The 25910-nt window shown below is 35.6% G+C and overlaps 1 protein-coding gene across 1 annotated transcript in view; it reads left to right on the plus strand.

Moving 5' to 3' along the window:
• The window catches only part of kn (EBF transcription factor knot), a 302267-nt gene that overhangs the window by 133825 nt on the left and 142532 nt on the right, over positions 1-25910 (plus strand). The gene's annotated exons all lie outside the window — the stretch shown is intronic.

Genomic DNA, 25910 nt, shown 5'->3' on the forward strand with positions numbered 1-25910 from the left:
CAGACTGCAACTTCTGTGGGCGAAATTAGTGGCACACTTTCTTGATGTAGTTTGTTCAACTTTGTCATTTTAACGACTTTATAGAAGTAATGATCTTCTCCATATTTATTTAATGAGCGAAGGTGGTTCTTCTATACCTCTTTTTCCTCTTGATTCCTGCACATATATCAGCAGGAGTGTTCATTTAAGATGATAATTAAAGCTGCTTTCGTAACAGACACTTTTAGTTACGTACCATTGAATTATATTATAGAAACGGAAAATCACCTGGAGAAGATAAGCTAGGTTCAGAACTATATAAATACGCAGGAACAAGATTCAAAAAAAGACTCTTATTATTTTTAAATAAAATTTACTCAACTGGTATCCCCCCAATAGAATGGAAAAAAGCAATTGTGATTCCTATCTTTAAGAAAGGTAATAGAGATGACCCTAAAAACTATAGAGGTATCAGTATACTAAATTTCTGTTACAAAATATATAGCAGAATCTTAAATAACAAACTAATGAAATATTCCGAAAACTTTATTCTATAGGTACAGAATGGATATAGAAAAGGACGATCATATATAGACCCAGCCTATTGCCTAAAATTAATAGTAGAGAAAAGAAGAGAATATAATTTGGAAACACATATTGCATTTATTGACTTTGAAAAAGCATTTGACAAAGAAACATATTATTCAACATATTAAAAGAAAGACAAATACCAAATAATATCCTAAAAGCTATCACAAGTATATATGAAAATAATCAAATACAAATAAGATTAAATCACGAGCTATCATATACAAGAGAGATAAACCAAGGGGTCCGACAGGGATGTCCCCTCTCAGCAACTCTTTTTAATATCTACTTAAATGAAATAATAATAAAATGGAGTAAAAATTTACATCAAGGAATTAAACTTTCACCTACAGTTAACTTAAACACTCTCCTCTTTGCAGACGACCAAATAATAATTACAAATTCTGAAGATAACTTACAGAAAGCTATTTTAAATCTAAATGAGATATCCAAAGATTATGGTATGATAATATCAACGGAAAAATCAAAAACTATGGCCTTTAAAGGACAAGATCCAGCAAGAACTAAAATAGTAATAGATAACAAGATCTTAGAACAGGTGAATTCATTTAACTACCTAGGATGTATGATCACATATGAAAAAGATATAAACGTAAAAATTGCAAAATATTTAAAAATAACAGGTGTAATTAACTCTTTATTTAAACCAAACCTAGTTCAAAAGCAAACCAGACTAAAAGTATACAATACATTAGCCCTACCGGTCTTAATGTATGGAAGCGAAATCTGGACAATAAAACAAAAAGACAAACAAAGATTAACAACAGCAGAAATGAAGTTTATGAGAAAAACTGCAAAGTATACCCTATTTGATCACAAAAGAAATGAAGAAATTATGAAAGAATTAAACCAAGAACCAGTAATAGAAAAAATTAAAAAATATAAACATAAATGGATGGAACACGTTCAAGGAATGAAAACAGAAAGATTACCAAAACAAGCCTTAAAGTACAAGCCATTAGGAAAAAGAAAACCAGGATGTCCTCTTAAACGATTCAACGATGATTTCTAAGGCCGGAACAGGCCATGCTAGGCCTAAATCCTTGATATGTATGATGATGATGACCATTGAATTATAAAAAATAGCAGAATTCTTAATTCGGAGAAATTTTCATAATGTGGATAGTTCTCACATAAAACACTGATATGCCAGACCAAAGAAACTAAAAAGTCGGTAAAATAAATTAGGTTTCTTTAGATGTGTAACCGGTCGCTCGAAATAGTCTTATCATTTTGCTTGTTTAATTCCTGCATTTCATCCAAATATGGCAATGCTTGAGGGCGACTCTTTGCAAGAGCCAACGACAGCTCATCAGGAATGGACATTCGCAAGAAAAAGAAATTCGCTCGTCGGTTTCAACAACAGCTCATCCAAATTCATTCGTATAAGTCTGATGTGTCATTTTTATTGGATGCAAACTGATTCATGCATATCTCTTGAGCTTTTTTTTATTTGGTTATTTTTAAAATGTAAACAATAATAGCGAAATTCAAATACGAAAGCATGAATTAATTATAAAAATAAAATTTAATGGCTGAGGAGAATAAGAAAAGGAGAAACCTTTGAGAGTGATGTCCAGTTACTGGATTTTAAGCAGACAGTTTGCTCTTTAAGGTGATCCAATTTTTTTTTTCTGAGAGAAATATATTTCTTTGAATAGGTTATTTTTATTTCTCGGAGAATGATTAGTAGTCATTGGATAATCCCCTTAACCCACAAGGAGTTCCAATGTGCGAGTGTCTATAGATTACAGGACGGTTTCCTCTCATTTTTCAAACAATATTTTTAGCAATTTTTTTTTTCTTTTGCATTATATGCCCGCATGAGATATGAAAAATAAACTGTTTGTTTGCACGTGTGGGAGTTTAAAAAATGAATTATGTTATTTAAATCTACAGGAAATAAATATTTGTTTTTCATTTTCGTATTTTTAGTGTGTGTGATCCTTGACAACATTGACTGCGTTTTCAAATCTAAGCTTTCAGATCCCCAACTGACTCTTTAAAGGTTTAGTATTTAGCAAGTCGGGGTGGGGTGGTCGTAGTCGGAATATCATCTTAACAGTGAAATGAGAATTATGTTGACAATAAGCCAAAAGAAGTAAATGCTACCTACAAGTGAATTCTAGAATCAGCAAACAATGTGAAACATGAAAGAATTTCACTTCACCTGCTTAAAGGCCACGTGAATTTTTACGGTGCACTTTAAAATAATGAAGTCCGCAGGTATCGCGCAAGAAGAGAAACGGTGGCGATTACTGCTCGCCATGAAAATGAAAACGAAGAATTGCGTCACCAAATGAACTCCATACCTTGATGGCTGAGGAGAATAAGAAAAGAAGAAACCTTCATGAAAAGGGTTACGTGAAAGAAGTTAGAGAGAGTTTCAAGTGAGAGTGATGTCCAGTTACTGGTTTTTAAGCAGACAGTTTGCTCTTCAAGATGATCCAAAGTTTTTTTTTTGAGACAAATATATTTCTTTGAATAGATTATTTTTATTTCTCGGAGAATGAATAGTAACATGCTTCAGCTACACCCTGTTCATTGGGTGACAAAGTAAAATTAAACAAAGACAAATTAAAGTGCCTACTTTAATATTACAAAAATGAAGTACATTCTTTTAAGTCTTTACATTTCCCAAAGACAGTTTCATCATCGCCGAAGTTCAATGTCTTTCTGTAGTTTGCCAGACAGAAGGTGGTCGTGGTCCTTATTCTAACTTGTATTTAATTATAGGTACTCTCTCTCTCTCTCTCTCTCTCTCTCTCTCTGTGTGTGTGTGTGTTGCGGTGATTTTGATTAATTGAGGATTTTTTTTTCTTTTCGGAGAAAAGCTTTGTTACCTGCATCAAAGTTCACCTAGCTTTAAATGACACCAAACCCATTCAAATAGTATTTTGTTGTTTTCCATCCTGCTTTAATACCAAGTTAAGTTACTGCATATTTTCAATTTGTAAAATTAAAACCTTTAAAAGAAACTGCAGTTTTTGTCGCCGTTTTGATCATTAGGGCTGTTAGATTAATACGAGAGGACCCTTCTTTTTATCAGGACACAGTGTATATAGAACAACATTATAACTGGAGAAGTTAACCTTGCAGTATTTTATATTATAGTATTCGATGGATGGCTATTTAAGCATTCACCGGACAGTTCAATAACGTATGACGGATTAAAGACATCAGGACGTTTGTTTTAAATGATTAACATGAAGGATATTAGACTGACTACTGAACAAATGACTACGCTTAGAATGACTGAACAGGTTCAGCTAAACCTGTTTTGTTTTACGGAAGTGGAACATTCAGAACGTAGGAAAAAAAAGGAAAAAAAAAAAACGACCAAGGAAGAATTAATGAGCAGAAATGAAATTTTTCATAACAGAATACGCTAAACTAAATTAGGAAAGAAACACGAGGATTTTACTAGAATTTTGTTATGATTGGAACGAATCTTATAAATAATTATAGACATAAATGGATTCGACATGTGGAAGAAAGTCACTCAACTAACAAATGAACTAACAAAAATAACTAAAGTATAAAAAGGGAGAAAAAAAAGAAATAGAAGAAGACCCTTGAAGAGATTGCATGAGTAAAGAACAGACCACAATGCTAATAATAATAGTGACAATTAATACTTTTATTATTAAATATTACATTAGATTTTAACACAAAATATTTAAATAACATTAATTTTTTTCATGTTCATAGGGGTTAACGATTTGATATTTTAAGAGGAGGAAGATTTGTAACATGACAGTTTGCAACACAGAGAAGAGGGCTGTTCTGAAATTTAGAAAAGGAGATTTTTATAGTCTTTTGACGATCCGCACATGTTTCTTTTAACATGTGGATATTATCTCATGAAAAAAAAATCTAAGAAGAGGGCTTTAATCCTTTTAGATAGACAGTAGAATTGATATTTAAAGAGAACGTGGGAATTGGACATTTTGACGACTTTCACTGCAGCAGTTCGAATTCGGAACCAGCAGATTAGTGAAGCAGGAGAGTGTTTGTTCATTTTACATATGCCGGACTGTTTGATAAAATAAATAAATAAAAACGCTTGAGGCCAGCAAGTTTCGCATGCATCTGCCACGATATGTGAGAACCTTGTTCCAACGTTGTTCTTTGTAGCAAATATATTCAGTTCACGAGAGTGTTTGGCCACAACTATAACCACCAAATATCCATGTATTATGTTGTCTTTATCCTGTGCACCGGCCTCCTCTGTAAACTGTGCACGGTCACAACCTATCTTGCCGTTGCAGCGGCAAAAAAAGAGACGACTTTAGTGTCACGTTCCCTACAGAGAGGACCCTATACCAGCCGGTGCATCGTTACTGTCCTTTTCCCCCATTTTCGCGCTTCTATTTTCCAGACAGATGATGCACCCCTAACGACAGAGGCTTGCAAACGTGGCGCTGCTGTGTCGGTGCTGGTGCGAACGAGCGGTTATCATTCCGACAGCATAAATTGCTTCGATATTTCCGCTCTCCTGTTTCGTGTCGGTGTCGTTTTTCAGGTGCCTTATTCAATCGGCGCGGGTAGTTGCCACTTCCCCATGGGGTATGTGGGTGCTGACGGATATCCGGCCATTCGGTAGGTCCCCTCCGAGGTCATCTGTTTGATCAAGAGGCTGCATAATCTGCTCCTTGTGTAATAGCGTGGCTCCAAGCCGAAGATCGTGTTCTAAGCTCTCACGCGCTTTCTAATAATATGTTTATGTAATGGAGTTTCGCTTGAATCGAACAAGGAAATCACGAAGAACGCTTAACAATAAAATATTATTGAAAAGAAATATAATTTTCCCTATTTTAAAATTGTTGAATTATTTTTACGAACGAACAAACAGAAATTTTGTTCTTTACATACTGCAAGCAAAAGTGAGCTTCGGTGGTGTCAGCAGTGGTTTTGCTCATGTGACCACCATGTAGTGTTGAAATTCCCCACGCGCACAAAATATTTCATGCGCTACAACTTCGATCGCATGTTTGTGAATATTTTTATTTGTTCTAATTTGCAGCATTCGTTTTTAAACCGAACTGAGTAGTTTTTTTCAAATATTGTAATAGAAATTGTTTTTTAATGTAAAGTCGTTAAAACGAAATTCTTTAAATCAGTAAAGAGCCGAAAGAAGGAAGCCGAAAATATATTCGACAAAACCAACTAAAATCATTATTCTTTGAACTATTCATAAATTACTGGTTTAATTTTAAACAGAATTATTTTATTAATATTTTAATTTATAAATCTAAATGTTATTTTATGTTATTTATTTTTCAAACATTTCTAGCGTTTAAATGACTTGTGAGACAAACCAACATTATTTATATAATAAAAGGTTAGTGTTGAAATGGAATGTGCCGACACGTCGTGAATCTTAATGTGTATATCATTAGAAGGTTTCTGGGCATAATTAGCGAGCGAAGTAACGGTGGGTAGAACCCTCTGTGGCTGTCTTTTGGGGGCATTCATCTCTGAAACAGCTTACGATGACTGACACTAAAGATCCCTTGTTGAAATGCATTCATCAAATGTATTGTAGGTCCAGAAAGAACACCATGATGGTACATTTTCTAACCCTGCTGTACCTCCCCCCCCGATAAAATATACTGACCAATTTTTAATTCAGTATTGTTTCCTACTACCACTTCACTACGACATTCCCTTAATGCGGAGCATGATTTCTCTCAAACATTTTTAATTATTAGGTATTGAGCATTTTTTTATCAAAATAGATTTTCAAAGGCTAAGTGGAAATAATTATTTCAGTCGTATTGTAACGTGAGGAAGAGTGGAAATGTCGTTCGCCTCCTCAGATGTCCTTAAACCTTGCTTGTTCAAAATGTCTGTGGCCAGTTGAAGCATCAGAGATATCCTCAAGTTTATTTGATTCCAGAAGCATTCGGTTTCCATCCTAGTGTTATCAACTGACTGGGCTTGGCTCGGGGGAATATATTTCTGATATTCATAAACTGATCTGTTTATTTAGAGACGAACTAAATTGTCGTTTAACTGAATACACATTGAAACGATATAGCAAACATAGTTTCACTTGTATCAAAAATGATATCTAATAGCTATTAACGAGATTTTTTTTTAGTTTCAGTTCCATTACCAGCAATGTTTCAATCTGAATTATTCCACGAGAATCGTCATCATCCTTTTTTATTACGAACTTATGGATTTTCTGCACAGCGGTGATCAAGGCAAATGAATTTTTGCTCGACCCACCTTTGCGAAGCGGTTGATAGGACCCAATCCTCTCTTGGGAAAAGGCTTGGGGTCGAAACCCTAAAAGGAAGAGGGGGAATTACGGAGAAAAGAAGCAGACACACATCGGAGGATGTTTTCTCCAATAACCCCTGTTTCTCCTTCCGCACACTGGCAAACAAACCGACACTGGAACATACGTAATTGGCAAACAAACACAATAACCCCGCACGCTAGCCTAAGTTTGCTTCAGTACTAATACAGATAATGTAACCACATGCTCTAACCATTCCAGGTTAATAATAATAATAATAATAATAATAATAATAATAATAATAATTGCTGATCTGTTGGTGTATTTGAATAATAAATTAACAAGTTTCCAATTATACTAGTGTATTAGAAAGGAAACATTGTGGGAAATGATTGATAGCTGGTAGAATACGTTTTTTGTTCTAAATATTTGGAATAGGAAAAAATGTTTTTTCTGTATTTTAAGATAAAATATTAGTTATATTCTGAACTAGTTTTTGTTCAGAACGTACATGCAAAATGTATGAAAGCTAAAGCAACAACGAAAAAAAAAATAAAAAATTGGTGGAGGAATAATTGCAGCCACCGTGGAGCTAGCCTAGTCGACCGATCGGGTTATTTCAAAAATAATCAGAAATCTTAAAATTTTATATGTGCTGTCTGAATCCCAGACTTATCAGAGACTTATTCAGATTATGAAACAAATCCTGTTTGACAGGAGAAAACGTGAATGAATGAAGCAAACTGAACTTCCTGTTTATGTATGTGTATATATATATATATATATATATATATATATATATATATATATATATATATATTATACAAGAAAACTTCAGAACTTATTGCACACATCAGTGCCTTGCGAGGATAGCAGTAAGGACCTTTTTCAACCATGTGTTCTGCAACTTTTCGTCTGTGTGATGATTGTTGGTAATCTTTGTGAATAGCTGGAAGTTCTCAGAGAATATTTCGTGAGGAAGGTTTAGGTAGATGAGATAAAAGAGAGAAAGCAAATTCGGCATGTTTGGAGTTGAACTAAATATTATGTTGGGAAAGCGATGCTTGGGTTATGGCAGGCTTAGCGGAAAGCGTAGGAATGATGAACGAGAGTTCATTAGAACAGCACCCATGGAAATGCCTGCAGAAAAAAAAATATAAGGCAGAAATAGTCTGTAAAGCACTAGTGGGATTGAGTCTGTCAGCGAAGGGTGGGCGGTTAACCGAACTCCTCTCTTCTGAGCAACACGACTTTTTCAGGAAGGTGCCTTGGTTTCCGAACACGAGAAGAGTATTTTGAGGTTGGGAGAGGTTGATCTGCTCCGAAGCAGTTAATAGCTGGAAAGGCGAAAAGTATTGTAATAAAAGTATTGTATTGAAATCCTTGAGAAGTCTTTTGCTTTGAGCAGAAAAAGATTGAAATATTTTGGCAGCCTCAGGAACCTACTGATTTGTGCTCGGAAGTAAATATCAACGTACGAAGAGGAGAGATCCGGTCTAGTCTTGTCTAGGGATCTTGGTATTATCAAAGGAAACTTGAGGTGACCTGGGACTTTTTTTTGCAAGAAAGAAAATAAGACTGATTTGGTAGGATTGAAATTATGTCCTTACGTGAATTTGCCAGCCTCATGCAAAGATTTTGGGGTTCTTCATCTCACAAATCAGGCAAACTGGCTAGAATGATCGTGGTTAACAGATGTAACAATCTTCATAGGGGCTCAAGGCTTTAACTGCTTCTGGTGTAATTGAAAACAACCACACCAAAGGGTGGATGGATGGAATAGAGATTGCTTGTAGATTTTAGAGCTTCAGATGTCTTTGCAGTTTGCTAAATGAGTAAGAGGAATGAGTGAACTCCTATCACTAAAAACTCGAGTTAGAAGTGATCGAGAGGCCATTTATGTATATGAGTAAGGGGGTCAGTGAACGAACAGGGTCTCCTCCCTCACCTGGACGTTTCTGCATTATAGATAATATTGGAAAAAAAAGTCTTCCACTCGAATAGCAAATGAAAAAAAAATATATTTTAGAGATTTTTTTAGAGAGGACTTAGCTGAGGATAAACAGATAAATATGCTGCATCATTTTATAGGATGATGAGGGATAATTGCCAGCTGGGCATAAGAGTATGGAAGTAACACAGGACGGTATTGGATTGAAAGTATAGCTTTTAAGTATATTTGGGAGGGGTAGTACCATCAGAACCGAAATACTTGTTATATTTAGATTATTTAAGTTTGTTCTACTTAAGTGTAACTTAATTTGTCATCTGCTTTGGATGGGGGAAGAAGGGAGAGAGAGAACAGATGAGCACTTGCTTAAAAACCGTTCCTTATATGGTATTCAAATGGCAGTTAAGGTCTCCAGGCCATTTGCGAAGAGTATTGGATCACAGGAAGCAACTTTTATGCATTTAATCTTATAAAGGCAAATCTGAATTTGTCAATGTTGATTATAATTGGCGCGTGTTTGGAGTGAAGCCGGAGCTCTTGTCTCAAGCTCTTTTTTGTATGCTTCTTTTTCTTTCTTGAACTGTCTTTATCTTCCAACGTGTGTCAGTGCTTGGACGGTCGGTAGAATTTTGAATGCTGTAGGGAATTTGAAGTATTCATTTCAGCAAGAATAACTCGATCAGAGAAAGCATTGACGTGCAGCTTGACATCAGTGTAATACCAAAGGTCTCGAAATTAAGGGTGGGTGAGAGAAGGGCGTTTTGTAGGAAAAGAAACTCGGCGTAGGGGATACCAAGCGAATAATTCATCTCTGCGATGCGCCTTGGAGTACTGCATAATGAAGAGAATTATCTGGTGTTACCTAGTAACTCTTTAGCAACTAATGCTCATAACTCCGACTGGAGTTATGAGCATTAGTTGCTAAAGAAGACGATGAGGTCAAAGGTATTTGGAGGGCGGTAAAATGGCAGATGAATGTTACAGAACTGAACATGGAAACTTTATGCTTGAGTAAATCAAAGGGAGAGAGAGATAATTAAATTGCATCGAGCACAAGTTTCTGTGACATCCTTTTGCAGGAAGCATAGTTTGGATAGCAAGATGCAGTTGTAGTTGTGGCTGATATTTAAAGGTTCAGCCAAAAACTGTTGGTTAGGTTTGAATGTCTTTAAGCGGGAATGCACATCAATTATTTTCTAAGATTTTTTTTGTATTTTATATATATTTGGTGGAAGATTTTATGAGTATCATCCGATCTGTGTGAAAAGTGAAAGCAGGATGGACCTCTTCTGAAGACCAATCGTGGCATCACCCACTTCAGACCTCCAGTAACAAGATGGTGTTTCATCTGGCGTTGAAAGTCATTTACCTCCCCAGTCGGAATAGTTGACATTTCTCCAACCAGGAAGATATACACAGAGTATGTGAATTCCATCCACGAAAGGTTGCGAGCTTATCTCACTTTAGAACCTGAGTGGGTAAAGATTAATGATAATCCGAAAACCCTACTCTTGAGAAGACCTCATGGACTTTTTCAAACAAACCACTTCCGATAATTCTTCAAATAAGCATAAGGTGGTGTGGTGGTGGTTTTGCGCCATTTGATGAAAATCATCTCCCGTCATTTGCAGTGGCGTTACTACTCGCTGATTTTGCGGGATTCCTTTTGGAATACACCAGCCACACCACGAGAAGGGCGAGGGCTGGAAATTGACCGCGAGTACCTGTATATTGCATTTCTGCTGTCTGTTAGTAGCAGAGACGTAACTTTCGTTCATCCTTTTTCTTTATTCCTTTTATTTTTGCAACATTTCAAATTCTTTCGTCCGTTGCCATTCGCGTGTGTTGAAGTACATTGAAGTTGTTAATTAATTAATAAGATATAAAATGATGAATTTAATTAATATAGGTTTCATTCTAAGTATAATGTTTAGGGATGTTTATTCTATAATTGAACTAAAAACAAATTTGAATTAAATGAGATTCTACTTATGAATCGAGAATGGGATTCATTTGGCAGTAGAGTGGAGGACCATAAACCACAAAAATAAATAAATAAATAAGAGAAAACTATATTCCAAATCTGATCGAATTGTACAGCGGCTTAAGGAGAAGAAGGAGGTGCTTTTTGGCGATTTTTTTTCTAATTTCAGAGTTTTGTAGTTCTTTCCTTAATTGCATTTAATATCGCTTCAAATTTAGTAGGCTGTGTCCGATCGAATAAAAGACAGGCGGATCGATAATATTCAACTTAGAACCGGAGTTACAGCAGGTCGAATTTTAGACCTAATGATTCTTGTAATAAGAGCAGACTCGCTGCAGTACTCGTGTTAAAAGTCACTGCTTGGCCTTTGATGTCTGCGTAAGAATCATCAATGATCGCTTCATATACTTCATTATTTCATATTTGTCCACCAGGGCACTCTAACATGCTTTGCTTTTTCAACATCTCGTGTAGAGGGTTATATCAAGACACTGTTTCGGTTAGTCCTGCTGACTTTTGAAGGATTTTGCGAAGCGCTGTCTGTCTTCTTACTGTATGTCGTTCAGTAAAATGCATTTAATGTTGCGTCTAATCTTAAAACAGTGCAGGCAACTTTAAAAGGTTATAAAAAATCGTGAATTGCCTAAATTCACAATTTTTATAATTTTAATACACATGGAAGTCGTTTTTTCCCCAGATCATTTCTCTCTTTGTTTACAATTTAAAACGTTGGCTTCTCATTCCATTCTTGAAATAATTAAAATTTTAGACTGCAGCTGGTTTCTCTTGCTGCATTTTGATATTTTGTATTCATTTAGAATTCCACACGCTTCTTGTTGTGCCAGCTACATTGTTACAGAACATTAAATGTTGCGACTAGGACAGAAAGGTTGGGCGGGGGGGGGAGTATAAATAAAAAAAGCTCTGTATTTACAGGGAATAAAACGCACAATTTCTAGAAATGTCAACTTCGGTAGAATTTCCCCCCCCCCCCCCCCTCCGGATTCTTTCCTCTCTGCTAACATCGCGCAAAACAAACATCCTCGATAAAATCATGAGTGACATGCATAAACCCCCACCTGTCGAATAAAATCAGTGGTGCCCGCTCCCTTTGGTGTTCCTTAAATTTCAGGTTCTCACCACCGTTTCCTTAGCGTAAGCCTGTACCCTTTTACGTAGTTATATAAAATTCATTGGATGCTGCACAAGACGGACAGCGAGATCTGTCTACGTCTCCCGTATCCTCAGAAGCCTGTTGGAGGCGCATACATTATATTTATTTGATCTTTAATAAATCTCATATCATACGGGAGAGAGTTTACCTTGCAGTTGATCGAGTTGAATTAAAAACAACTCGCACAAGGCTGGTGGCGTAGCGCGCCGAGCTTTAAATAATTGTATCGAAGAGCTATTTGTATACAACCGTGAGGAAATTCTCAAGAAAGCTTTGGTTTATGAGCCGAGTGATTTTTGTTAATGAGGTTGTCAACGCTCGCTAGCGAGTGGTGCACTCCGGGGAGCCGGACTCGAGGCTCGTGCGCGCGGCTTTGATGAGCTTCGCCTGCGAGCTAGCCGGCTACCCGTGAGCCTCCGCTACAACGGCACGAAGGCCTGGTTATTACTTCACATTAGAAACGGTATTAGGCAGCCAACGGGGACGGGGCACTTGGGACTTACCGATTCTCTCTGGCCAATTTTCGCCTGTACACACCTAGCTCCCAGCAATGAATAAGTAAGTGTCAGAGAGAAAAGTTCGGAGAGCAATCCCCGAGGCTCAAGGAATGGAAGTAGCTTTCGCGCCCCACACATATTTGCATTTGTCGTCCTTAATCTACGCCCAGTCCTCGTTGCTCCGGCATTTTAGATGTGGGATGGAGGGAGGGGGAGGGAGATACGAAGAAGAAGAAGAAGAGGGGCTGCTGCTGCTGCACTAGGAAGCTAATAGACTATTAGATCTGACCGGCGGTTGAGAAAAGGGGTAGAGTTTGAGAAAGTTTTGGAATTTCCTTCCCTTTTAAATTAAGCGAGAAACAAAATCTTGTTAGCGCCGTTACCTGTCAGTCTTGATCACGGGGACTTTACTGTTTTAACTCCGACGCTTATGGCTTCCCAGATTAGTATATCAGATGAAAAACTCGCATCAAATTGAACTACGAGATAAGTACGAAATTAAAGATTTGCGTGGGAATGGCAAATTCTGTTTTTTTAATAAAATAATTGAGAGATGATGGAAGGCTTCGATTTAGCCTGGCGAGAAAAAAAAAAAAAAAACATTCGGAAAACTGAAATTCACGACCGCATGATTCTCATATTGCATCCCTCTAAAGCAAGTAAAAGGTAGCGCAATGTTGTACAATAAAATAATCCCCGCGTGGCCAAGTTAATTCGAAGAAAAGCAAGTTGATGCTGGTGTAAAGTTCTGGTATCGTTAACCTGAATGGCTGCAGTAAAACCTCGGATGCACGAGTGATGGAGTGTTTTATTTTATCCTTTATTACTACTATTGCAATGTCGGAAGATAACACTTTAAAAAAATATGTATTTATTTAGTTTTTCTGAAGCGCTTGTTTCGCTGAATGCATTTAGGCCAATGTTTTCTTCTGGTGTTCATAACCTCAAAACACTCATCGGCAAGTTTCCATATGATGCTTGATACAGAACATGAGACACTTGTTGGGGTGTTGTGTCGACCACGTCATGAACTGTATGAATACTACATGTACCACTATGATCGATATTATGTTTATGAGGGGAGAAATAGGAAACCAACCCCCAACGAACTCAGTGTTGGGAGTAAAATGGTATTCCTGAATTACAATACGTGTAAGATGTACTCCATTCATCTGTCGCAGTCGTTCGGATATTTGATGAGAAAATGTCCTACTCAGACGATGGAGAAGACGTGTTTGTCATTATTTACGCGATTGGCGATAATTAATTGGCAGAATAATACAACAAAAAATTACAAGGAATTCTATCAATTTTCAAGTTAAATATTAATTTACAGTTCGGTTGAGAAGTTTGTTGTGTTGTTAAAAATGCACGTGCTGTGGCTTCAGTGTTCCTGTTTGCAGTGATGATAACTCAACTGTATGGTGATTAGCCGTGGAATGAATACCTTCCTCGTGGATCCGGCCAAACAGTTCTGATCGAAACACTGTATTTGAGCCTTCGGGCTGTTTCTTCAGTTGCGCTGATTGTTTGCTTATAATCGGCAAAAGTGTAACATTGTCAAACAACAGGATTACAGAAACAACTGCCTCAGTGCAGGCAGCATGCCTGTTGGTCGCTTTAAATATATACGTTAAATAGTAGTAGTAATAATAATGGAATCATTTATGCTGACGAATATCAATCACTGTAATTGAAAGAATAAAAAAGCGGGCGGAAGGCATAAAACAAATAAAAACATCACCATGAATGTTTTAATAGTGTAAAAATGTTCTACCGTAAGAAGACTCGTTAAGAAAGAATAAAAATGGGTAATATTGACTACGGCACTAATTCCCGTGAAATTAACTCGGATATTTTTATTCCTCTTCGGGGATTTAGAGACTACAACAAATATTTAACAGCAGTGTCTAAAAACATTCATTAATTAAATCTTCAGCCCTTTTGTTACACGCAAAGGGCAAGATTAACAGCTTAGAAAACAGGAGGAAGTTTTCGTTTCTACAGATCTAAAAGCAAGAACAAGAAAACCTAAGACGAGCTGCATTTTTATACCTCGGAAAAGAATACGGCAATGATTTTTACACGCGACTTTTTTTTTCTCCACTTCCGATTACGTGTGAAAGATGCGAAAATGTGTATTTCCGCCATGAATGGTAAAAGAAGTGTCTTTTAATTTAAGTATTAAGGCCAAAAATGTCTTATCTCTTGAGACTCGCCGAAATAATTACCTCTCCGCTTAAGAAACGTTATGTAATCGAAATTTATTTAAAAATTTTCCTCTTATTAGATCATCTTAAGAGCGTATTAAAAAATCATCTTATTAAAGAGGGCTAACCAGACTATAAAAACAGATTAATAATATTTTTATCACCAATCTGCTAATCATGCTGATGTTTGTGAAGAAAGCGTTCCCTCTCTCTGTGAGCGCTCCGTCCATCCCTCCATCTATCCACGTGTGATGCTCCAGATAAAATCATATAACGAAAGAGGGGGAGGGGAGGTCAGAGTTTAAGGTCCTTCTTGATCAGCACTGAATTACTCGAAGTTTTAGGATGTTTTGTGTCACTCGTAACAACCTTTTCCTCGATATTATCCTGAAGAAAACCGTTTGTAATCGTTAATTAGCCTCGTGAAGCTTATCAAGTATTCTGGGAATTGCATGGCTTTATATAATTCACTGTCACGTCTGTGGATTTTGCCAAATATTAACCGAAAAAGATTTCATTGTCTGAAGAACAAGTGTGCTGAAGTAACAACTGTCCAGTTACTTTCCTGTAATTATAAGCAACTCGTGGAATAACTCTATCCTTCAACTTTCCTTGGATTTCGAGCGTTTGCGCGATTTCATAGAATGTTAGTGAAGTTAAATGAATTATTATTATTTTTTCAATGAAAATTTCTAGTGGGCAAGCCAAAGGTGGAGGGGAAATGACTGATAAAATGCCGCCATTTGTACATCATACAAATGGTGGTTTCATATTTTATTTCTAAGCCAATACAAAGACACTCAAACAAGTTCCAGGATAGAGATTGACTTGCTATTCTGGAACACCGGAGTAAGGAACCATACAGGCGAGAAGATGATGTGTGTGATTCACCTGTTCTTGGACTAAGATCATCAGCTGGTGATAAATGTTTCAAACCTCATTTGACGCAATAAATGTTTTGCGAGTGATTTGTGTTGAATAAACAGAAGCCAAATGGATTCATTCCGTTGTCTCTTTAATGTTCTAATTTTATGACAAACTGAAAATAATTAAGGAAAAATTAGATAATTTATATTCAGGAAAAAAGGGATTTTAGGCAAATGATTTGGGAAGCAACCTTCTTTTATAAAATTCCCGCGAACAATTTAAGCATAAGCAACTACTGCACTCTTGGGAACACATCGATAGCCCGAGTCGGGCTGGGGATGCCCCTGTATTTGCTTTGGAAAATGAAATTAGATTGAGAGGACCTTTCGTTGTCTTTAATATTTCCCTTCTTCAAATTTGAAAGTGTAGAAGATTGAATACGATTTCGAGTGGGAAAAATTAAAACAACGGAAATGCTGCCTCACAATCTAATTCCGTGTTTCCTTTTTTCCCTTGATGCATCAATAATATTGAGTAAATTGAGAATGCATAGCAAAGGAAAGTTAAAAGAAAATCCTCTTTGATAGGCACTTATGGTTCGTGTAAACTGTTCAACAGGTTACATGAAAAGCGATTTTAAAAAAATAAAAAGGTTTGTCAAATGACATCCGTCACAAACTTTTAAAGAAAGATTCTACAATAATGAAACAGTCATCGTCTGGATTAAATGCAGTTTTCTTTTTTTTTTTTTTTGCGGAAAAGGGAAATCATAATACAAACGAAATCGTAATTTAAAAAATGCAGCTATGAGTTGCAATTTCAACTGTCAATATTTCGGTTGTTTTCGCATGATGTTAGTAAAAAATTGACGTCATTCAGAGTGTGGTTGTATTTTTTTTATATAAAATTTATATATATATATATATATATATATATATATATATATATATATATTTGAAAAAAATATAGATTTAATGACTATAAGACCGAGATAACATATAAAGATTTTAATGATAAATACTACTAGTTTCGGCATATAGCAGCCTTCTTCAGGTATTTATAAAGGAAAAGAATACTAATAAACATTGAATTATTTAAACAAACTGGAAATTACAGGTACAAATTGCCTCACATAATCGATACATAAAAACGTTGTATTTTTTCAAGTTGTTCCAACTGGCGTGCCATTGTTTGTTGCAATTGTGCGTGCAGGTTCACGTGAACGCCAATATTGAATAACTGCAGCATGGCTATCTGCGATGTTATAACTTAAATTGTTGTTTAAGTGGACCGGGTTCAGTATATTTTATATATATATATATATATATATATATATATATATATATATATATATATATATATATATATTTATGAGTATTCCAAATATTAGATTTCAATGAAATCCATCCAGTCAGAATAATTTTCATTTTGCGCAAAAATAAATAAATAAATAATAACAATAAAATAAATAAATAAATAAATAAATAAATAATAACAATAAAATAAATAAATAAATAAATAATAACAATAAAATAAATAAACAAATAAAATAAGAATGAGAACTTCATTTATAGAATCATTATATGATTTTGTATACTTCGACAAACATTCAGGGTAACAAAGAATTTGTAGTGAAGGTTCATTTTTTTTTTAAATTACGAATAAAAATATTTATTCGTAATAAATATTTTATTACGTTATAATAATTTAAGAAGTAGCTGTAAACTGGCATTATGTTGTACGAATCCCATGTCTGAATGAATTTAAATTTTCTGACTTTTTTTTTTCATGTTCGTGCTAAAATAAACCACAGAAATGGATTTGGTGCACTACAGGTGATATCAATGAAATCCATCCAGTCAAAACTCGGAATGATTTTTCATTTTGCGTAAAAATAAATAAATAAATAATAACGATAAAGTTCCAGAGAATTTCCTTTCAAATATATTATAGTTGGAAATGCAAATCTTCAGTTAATTTTCAAAAATGTAATACTTCCTTTAAGAGACTAATTTATACGATGCAAAATCTTCTTTAAGTTTTTGTGGAAATTTACTTTCACGTTTAATTTCAGATGCCGCAGAAAGTTACAACTTCAGTGTTCCGACCACAATTAAATCGAATTAACTTGCTGCCAATGAATATTGCTATTTGGTAGACATTGTCTTGTTTTATAATACAGAAATTCTGGAATAGTTCGAAAAATTTAAAGCATATTTTGGCCTCTGATTTAGTGCTTAATCAGTTTTGTGTTGTTGAGATTTCCGTGGGTGACAGCAACAGTTAACAGCTCCTTCCTAACTTGAACAGACATATAAGAACACCGTGGGAAGGCGATTTGTGCCTTATTACAGGCTTATTTCGCAGTCCATCCGTCTCCCATTTTCAACACGGACGTAAATACCAAAATGTGCGTTTCTTTTAGTGAAGGTTGACCGAAGTTCTCGGTCCTAAAAGAGGGTATTCGGAAACATAGCGCCTACTTAAGGGTGATATTTTACACAAAGAAGTCTTATTTTTTATAGGCTCGGGTGTCGTTCTGCGTGTCAAAGGCGATAAGACGGGCATTTTATAATGCTGTTGTTTAATGTTTCCTCGCTGACGTCTTTAATTACATTTGAAACGTCTCACTGCCGCAACACATCCTTCTGCCCCTTAATGAAGCCGTGGGCCATATTTAGCCACCCTACTTTATTGAAACTGAAGTTTCAGGAAACATATTTTAAGACTCCGGAAGCTGACGACACAACTTTAAATTATTGTCGGGGTCGTAGCGGTGCAGTAGTTCGTCCCAGTGATCTCAGCAGCAAAAATACGGTTTCTGCCGTGTTTATCGCTACTGTTGTGGAAACTGTTGATTTCACAGTAGGAAGTAAAACAAACAATAATACTCGCCAAGCTGTAATGTTTGGCGTGTTAAAGCATTTGAATGCGTGCGATTTCTGGTTTCAGCACAGAAGCAACACTTTCAATAACTGCAGCATTCATCACCGCACCCTTCCCAGCCCATGAATTCCTCTTTCACCCAAATGGAGGTGGTGTATGCGTCTGTTTTGCAGGTACGCAAGGGTATACAGCACAGGTGATTCTTAGGAACTTCATTCGTCCAATGTAATTTAGAATTCAATGAGTTTAGAGGCTTGTAAATACTCACCAACCAACATTCTTTCCTTTTACTTTAATGTTTCAGTGCATCCATCGAGCAGAAATGCTGCATTGTACCACATAACATGCTTGTCATTTTAAGCAAATAAGACTGCATCCCTTTCAGTTAGAGTAGGATTTTCGATCAATATGCTGCTGTTTCTATTGTTTCCGAATTATGATCGAGGAGGGTATGAAGTCAGCTGCTAAACCCCTCTATGAAACTAACTCACCTTCAGTTGAGAACTTGCACTTGTCCTTCTCCTGCAAGGGATTCGAACCCAGTCCAATGAGCAATGTCACATTTTCGTAACTAGTGTGCTGCAGTGGCTTCCGATATTGCATTCTCGCTTCTGGAAGTATTTAAACACTTTTTTTTTATCATACGATGTTCAAAATATTTAAAATTTCATTCGTGATCCCTGCACTGCTAAACTGGAAACAGTTATTAAATGAGCAGCAAGAGAAAATCCCTGCACTGCTAAACTGGAAACAGTTATTAAATGAGCAGCAAGAGAGTTAATTCTGACACTGAATTACAGAGAGAGAGAGAGAGAGAGAGAACAGAATTTTGGCATTCCACGGACAATTTGAAACGGATATAATGTAATATTTATATAAATTGAATCTGATATGAAATAAATATAAAGTTATCAAAGACAGCACTAATAAAAATGAAAATATATGTTAATTGCGAAAAAAAAAATAAACAAAATTATGTTTAAATGATTGAAACTTTGAGGTGGGGAAGAGGATGAGATCTGAAAATTCCCTTCAGAAAATGTTTATTTTCTGAAGGGAATTTGTTCTTTTGAAAGGATAAGGTTATTCACAAGATGGATAACCGAGGATTTTTCTGGAGTAGTTTTAGAATTTTTCAGATTAGAGCACCTAAAAATAGAATGAAAAATTCAAAAAAGTTGGAAACACGAGCAGAATTCAATAATTTCCTTGTTGCAAAATTATTGTCTGCAGTTAAATTTTTGCCTCAAAATTATCGGAAGACTTTAAAGAAAAAACTGTGTGTGTTGTGTATCCAACATCTCAATAATATATATAATAAAATACAATAAAAAAGAAAATATATAAAATGCAATATTTATATTATTATATAATATAAATACTATTATGTAAATAATATACAAATATTATTTACATAAGTAAAGTTTATGTTAGATCCAGCGTTATTAAAGCCGAATGTAGAAACTATGAAAGTTTCGTAAAGTAAATTGACCAGAGAGCTTACGGACTACACTCACCGGTATTCGCGAGTTGCCTTAGAGCGGACCACTTCTTAAACATAGGCGCCGTCCAAGCTTCTATATATTCGCCTTTTAATAGTCCATTTAGATAAGATTTCACTGGCCTGACAGCTGTTTCGAACTGGTTGGTTCTGATCTAATGCTGGATCTAATATCCACTTTACTTTTATAATTTTGCATCGCCGAACTGAAGCCTTTTGTTTCTTTATTTTTGTAAATATAAATAAATAAAATATATAAAATACAGTATGTGTGTGCGTGTATATATATATATATATATATATATATATATATATATATATATACACACAGACCCACACCACACACAGTATTTTACTGTAATGATGGGCAGTTGTCTGAAGCTCGTCGCATTTCGTAAAGGAGAGAGTGAAGTTAAATCTCACAAAAGTCGTGTGACGTTATTTACATACCAAGAATATGTTTGTTTCCTTTCAATCTTTGAGTTCTGAAACAGCGAATAAATTTGGAAGTGACATATTTTCAAAGTTTTGTTATAAGAATGAAAATATTAAACTGTAAACAGAATGACATCATCTCCGTGCTAGTTTTAGTCATTCTGGTCAACTGAGCAATGAATGTCAGCATTATGATGTTCATCATTAATAGGGATGGATAAAGGTTTCGAGGCCGTTCTGGAAAGTGAAAAGGGAAAGACAGAACAGCATTCAAGTAAATCAATCCAATCTTTGTAACTGTCATAAGTGAAATGGGTTTGAAACTGCAATTTTCTTTTGCAGTACGAAGTACAATACCAATACGTCTGTATCATCATCATCATCCCCTCTGGAAACAATTTCCTTAAATGGGGAGATAGAGACGTATACAATGCCCATCAGGAGAGGTTTACAACAGACATCATACCCCATATGCATCAGTAGCATAAACATTTTACTTTAAATCAGTTCCTTATGGAAATATATGATCAGCTCATAGAGGCATTCCTTCCCACGCGCCTGTCCTTTCCTGAAAGAATACTTCATGTTTTTACTCGCCTTGTTGATCAAGTGGTTAGAGTATCCACTTTCCAACAAACGCGTTGAGGGTTCGAATCCCGTCTTATGGCTAAGTGTGACTGCCATTAGGTTGAAAATGAATTTCATCCGTGGCTTGAAAAGGTTCCATGGATGGTTTCTTGTCCGTATTATGTAAAATATAGAATTAAAAGGCATATAAAAAAATCCTTAACCCACTAATGTTTGATAATTATTTTGTAGATGCGCCGAGAGTCACAAAAACAGAGAGAAAAAAAGGTTGAGCACTTTTGTTGCTCCAATAGTAGCATTATAAATTCGTTTTGGTTCCTTCGTGCCTAATATTGTCATTATTATTTTTACAGGATTATTTCCAATTACAGCGTTATCTTAACATACCCTAATACTGTTTCCTATGCTTAGAATATAATTCAATGCTCTGTCCACTACTTGACTAAAGGCCAAAAATTCCGAAAAGTGTCAACATTGAAGTTCAATTTGTTTATGCATTTGTGTCTCCTTTGAAGCACACCACTAATGTGCTACTGAAAATATCAGGCTGCTGGGATGGGTCACGGAAGGCAATGAATCCTCTCCCTCTCTTTACGATGGGACAAATAATTCACGTTTTTAAAGGCAAGTTAGCTCAGGATGGTAATCTTGATTGTTATTATTATATCGTATCCCATTTTCCGTGTTTATCTTCTTTATAATCACTTTTGAGATGTTGAATTATTTAAAAGAAACTGTAGCTTCTTAATGCATTAAGAAATTACAGTTTAAGAGATTATTAAGACATTATTGCAAATCTGCCTGAATTCGAACGAGTCTTCATTGATATTTTCATAGTCTGGTGTGCCGAATGAATTACTGCTTAGAATTTATTGTAGCTCAATAATGCCTCCGTGACATTGCTCCTTGGACCACCGCTTCCCAAACTGTAGGCCATAAGTTTTGTTGAGATAATGAAAACAAATTTAAAATGTTTTAAGACTAAGTAGTTCTTTTTTTTTTAATCTTAAAAGAAACGTATTTAATTTTTATTATTTATTATTTATTTTTTGTTATTTTTTATATTTTAATGGAAAAAATCATACATTGGTGCGGGTTCACAAATTTTGCTTCCTGCGTATTTCGGCGCTTAATGAATATTAGTAAATCTATGCTTATTCATATAAGTTTTATTTCAAAGGTATTGATAAGAACCACAAAAAAGCTTACAAACGCAAAATCTTGAATATAAATACAATAAATGTCATAATAATATATGTCTGTATTACGATTTTTTTTCGATGGGGGCCGTGAAATATTTTAATTTTTCTAAAGGGGGCCTTTACATTCATAAGTTTGGGAAGCACTGCCTTAGATGAGTTCGTTTCCCTCCTGTTTTTGATTCCTGAAAGAGGCAACCCAGCTGAAGGGCATTAAAATGCTTTATCTTAATTTCTTTCTTATAATTACACAAAGTGATGTAAGCTATGTGTATGTAAACGTGTGTGGTGACAGCAAATTTAAAAATAAAAGTTGGTATTTTGACCTAGAAAGAGTTCGCATATTGACTTGAAATTTTAACTTCTCAGTTATAAATATAGGAGGGGGGGGGGTTCCAAAGAATTCTCAGCAATTGAAGTGTGGCAGACCTCGAAGAAAGAAAAAGCGATATAAAAATGCATCTTTCAGACTGATACCTGAGTCTGTTAGGATTTCATATGAAATCAATAATTAATTTTTTTAGCTTGTTTCATAGAGGAACCGTAGTTTCGCGTTTCTCCGAGACACTTGGCTTTGAATTAGCCATGTGTTTCCAAGCAAGTTTGACCTCGGTATATTTCTCTGTATGATGCATATTTATGATATAGTAATACACACTCCAGAAGTATCAATGGCCGTAAACCAGATTTTAGCTATACTTTACGTAAATTGAGAGAATGTTCAAATGTGAAAAAAAAAAAAAAAAAAAAAAAAGAAGGTGAGGGGGGGAGTGGTTATCTATGCAAATTCAGATTATGCAAATGTGTTTTTACGTAGCAAAACACACAAAAAAAATTGCCATAATTGCCAAATATGGGTTAATCAAATTATTGCATTTCAATATATTATGTGTAGCCCCCTTTAAAATGAGTCGTTTGTGCCTTTTTGTCTAAGCTATTATACTTTGTCTTCTGTGACTAAACTTATTCAAAACGCTGACTGATTTAGCTCCATGAATCGTTCTGAGCACATGCCTATAATAGGGTCACAGCAAAAGAGGATAACTGTTGGCACTAAAATAAACGTAATAAGCGTAATAGCCAAGCGGTATTTGGCTTCATTTTTCTAAATTACAGAAATTACAGAAATGAGAATTTCTCTTTCTGCAGTATTGAATGGAAAGATACTTCGTTAAAGAAGGTGAATTTTAGGACTGAAGGAAGGAAAACATCACAAAGTATTTAACCTGAAATGAGAATGCAGGACTTAAACTGGCTACACAATAAATCGAACCCTGCAAAAATATGTCTCACAGCTGTTTGTATGTTTGTTTTTCTGTTTGTTTCTTGCTCATTTCGTTCTGTTATGCATAGCTTCCTCAAATAAAGCTTCCTTTTCTTTCTCCTGCAAGAAACCGATGAGAACGATAAAAATGGCACCTTCTGACACTTTATGATGACACATCACTTGTACTACTCTCTGTAATTTTTGATGCACTATCTTTATATTGCGTCGACAGGAACTACTTCCTCCTAAGTGATCTTCGAAGTATTCAGATGGCTCTTACTTTTCCATAAAGAAAAAAAGAAGAAAATACCTTACCATTGCAAAACTCACAAGTCTCTACTAGCAGACGTTAAAAAACATTTCTCTGCGAACCAGCAAAGTCATGTAGCGAAACGAACACAAGTGAGGCTTTGCTGGGGTGGTCAGAACCGTGATGTCAAGAGCCTGCATCTGAGATGAAGCACACGCCATGTCTATGCGCTATCGCTCTATGCTAGGCACATCCAGGGAAACGACTGCCTTATAAATCCTTTATAAGGCTGTAGGATGTCAGTGATGGTATCGAGGCAGTGCTCACCGCCTCTCTCGAAACATGGGGATAAGTGTAGGGAATCCCCTGGAAACTGAACTGGACCATTTGTTTTTATTCAGCGCGTCCGTTGCCGCTGCCATTATATCTGGGGCTGAGCAATGCCACCACCGTCTGATGTACTGTCTTTGAGTCAAGTGCGGTCGCAGGGTAAGACTTGCAGCCATTCTTTCTTTCGCTGCTTGAACCGCGTTGAGCGAGAGACCACCGAGACGTCACCACAGCCAATAACACGACACTATGAAAACTTATCACAAACCTCTGTGTGTGTATTGTGTTGACTGAAAGCCAGTTCCAATGAAAGAGAAATACAAACTTTGAGTGATTCTGTTTCTTTAAGAAAACATGTTTAAAGCGAATTGGATCTTTAAATACTTACCTCATTGCAAACGCGTTCAGTGTGTACTGATGAACTAGTTTCAAGTTAGAAATGTTTTCACGACCATCATATTCCTGACATTTTTTTTAATTGTCATCATTAGCCTGGACATTACCTGCAAATCCAATTAACGATAGGCGTACTTTTACCGACTAAGCTACTCTTTCATTACAATTGTGAATTTTGTTGTTTTTCTTTTCCGAGAATCAATAAAGCCGTATTAAAGCGAGCGGTAATAATTAATTCATTTCGTAAATTTTCACGAACACATTATTTTCTTTTCTGTATCGACGCACAGTTTTTTTATTTTTATTTTATTATTATTATTATTTCTGCAAATATTTTATGACCGAATAGGCATTCTCAAACTGATTGCATTACTTTTCAAGGACGCTATTTCTGTGTGTGTTCGGCTCAAGTTCAATCAAATATTAAATACTCCTTAATTGGGGTATTCAACTACTTGCTAATTAATGACTAGTCGAGTGAACACTAGTGACTGAGGTTACTTTCAAATATTAAAATACTTCTGGAACGATCACATGGCAGCAATGTATTATATAGAGATGTTTTAAGAGAGAGAATTTGACTTCTGCTTGGGTTCGCATGTTAAATGACAGAGAACTGTTTTCAAGTGAGTGGAGTCATGGAGGAGGAACTTTTCTGGGATCAGCACCGATGGAACTGTAGGCCGCATCCCTTCTGGAAGACAATTATTTGCATGCTTAGAAATATTACATTGAGAGAGAGAGAATGATGGGATAAGTATATCGTCGGCGAACAGTTTCTCATAGTAGCAGCATTAGAAACTTCGCATTTGTGCTAAGTTTTTGAGAGCAAAATGTAGTCAAGGAGTTTCACATTACATAAAAATTAAAGCAAAAACTAGATTACAAATGAGTCAAAAAATAAACTTCTACGAATTCATCAAAAAGACGTATTGAAAACAATAAACTTAACCGAAATAATGACGGCACAGAATTTAAAACTCTCCAAGTGTTCCAGAAAATAACGACGCTCCTGTGTGTTCGTTTTAATTGAAAACCCTTGCGAACATTAGAGCATCCGATCACTAATTTTCCTTCTATCCCCAAGGAAGTGCGTACCACCGACAAAAGAGCAGAAACCGTCAGGTTCTCGCACGGAATTAAAGTAAAATCACCTTTTAAATTTCATTTTTTATTGTTATTATTACGTTTTCGTTCTTTTTAAGCCAAGTTTAAACTAATTGAGCGTCGTCGATATTATTTGAATGCGATATTCTTTCGAACAGTCGTCTGTTCATATGAAATTGAACGAAAAGTTCTGTAATTTAGCTGTTATGACGGTCTTTTGAGTAAACTACTTTAAATTGTGATGCTGCTCTCCAAGAAGTCTTTTTTTTTTTTAATCGTCACTATCGTTTTTTTTTTTTTTTTTAATGGTAGTGATGGGAAATAAGCAACTGTTGCAAATAACTCGAATGCACAGAGCAAAGCAGCACAGTTTTTGGACTTCTCATTTATTCACAACAAAACGGAGCTGCGCTTGTACAGCTCCGTTGTA

The sequence above is a fragment of the Typopeltis vanoorti genome, chromosome 5, assembly GCF_054136105.1.
Source record: "Typopeltis vanoorti isolate ZY-2024b chromosome 5, IOZ_Tvanoo_1.0, whole genome shotgun sequence".
Taxonomy (NCBI): domain Eukaryota; kingdom Metazoa; phylum Arthropoda; class Arachnida; order Uropygi; family Thelyphonidae; genus Typopeltis; species Typopeltis vanoorti.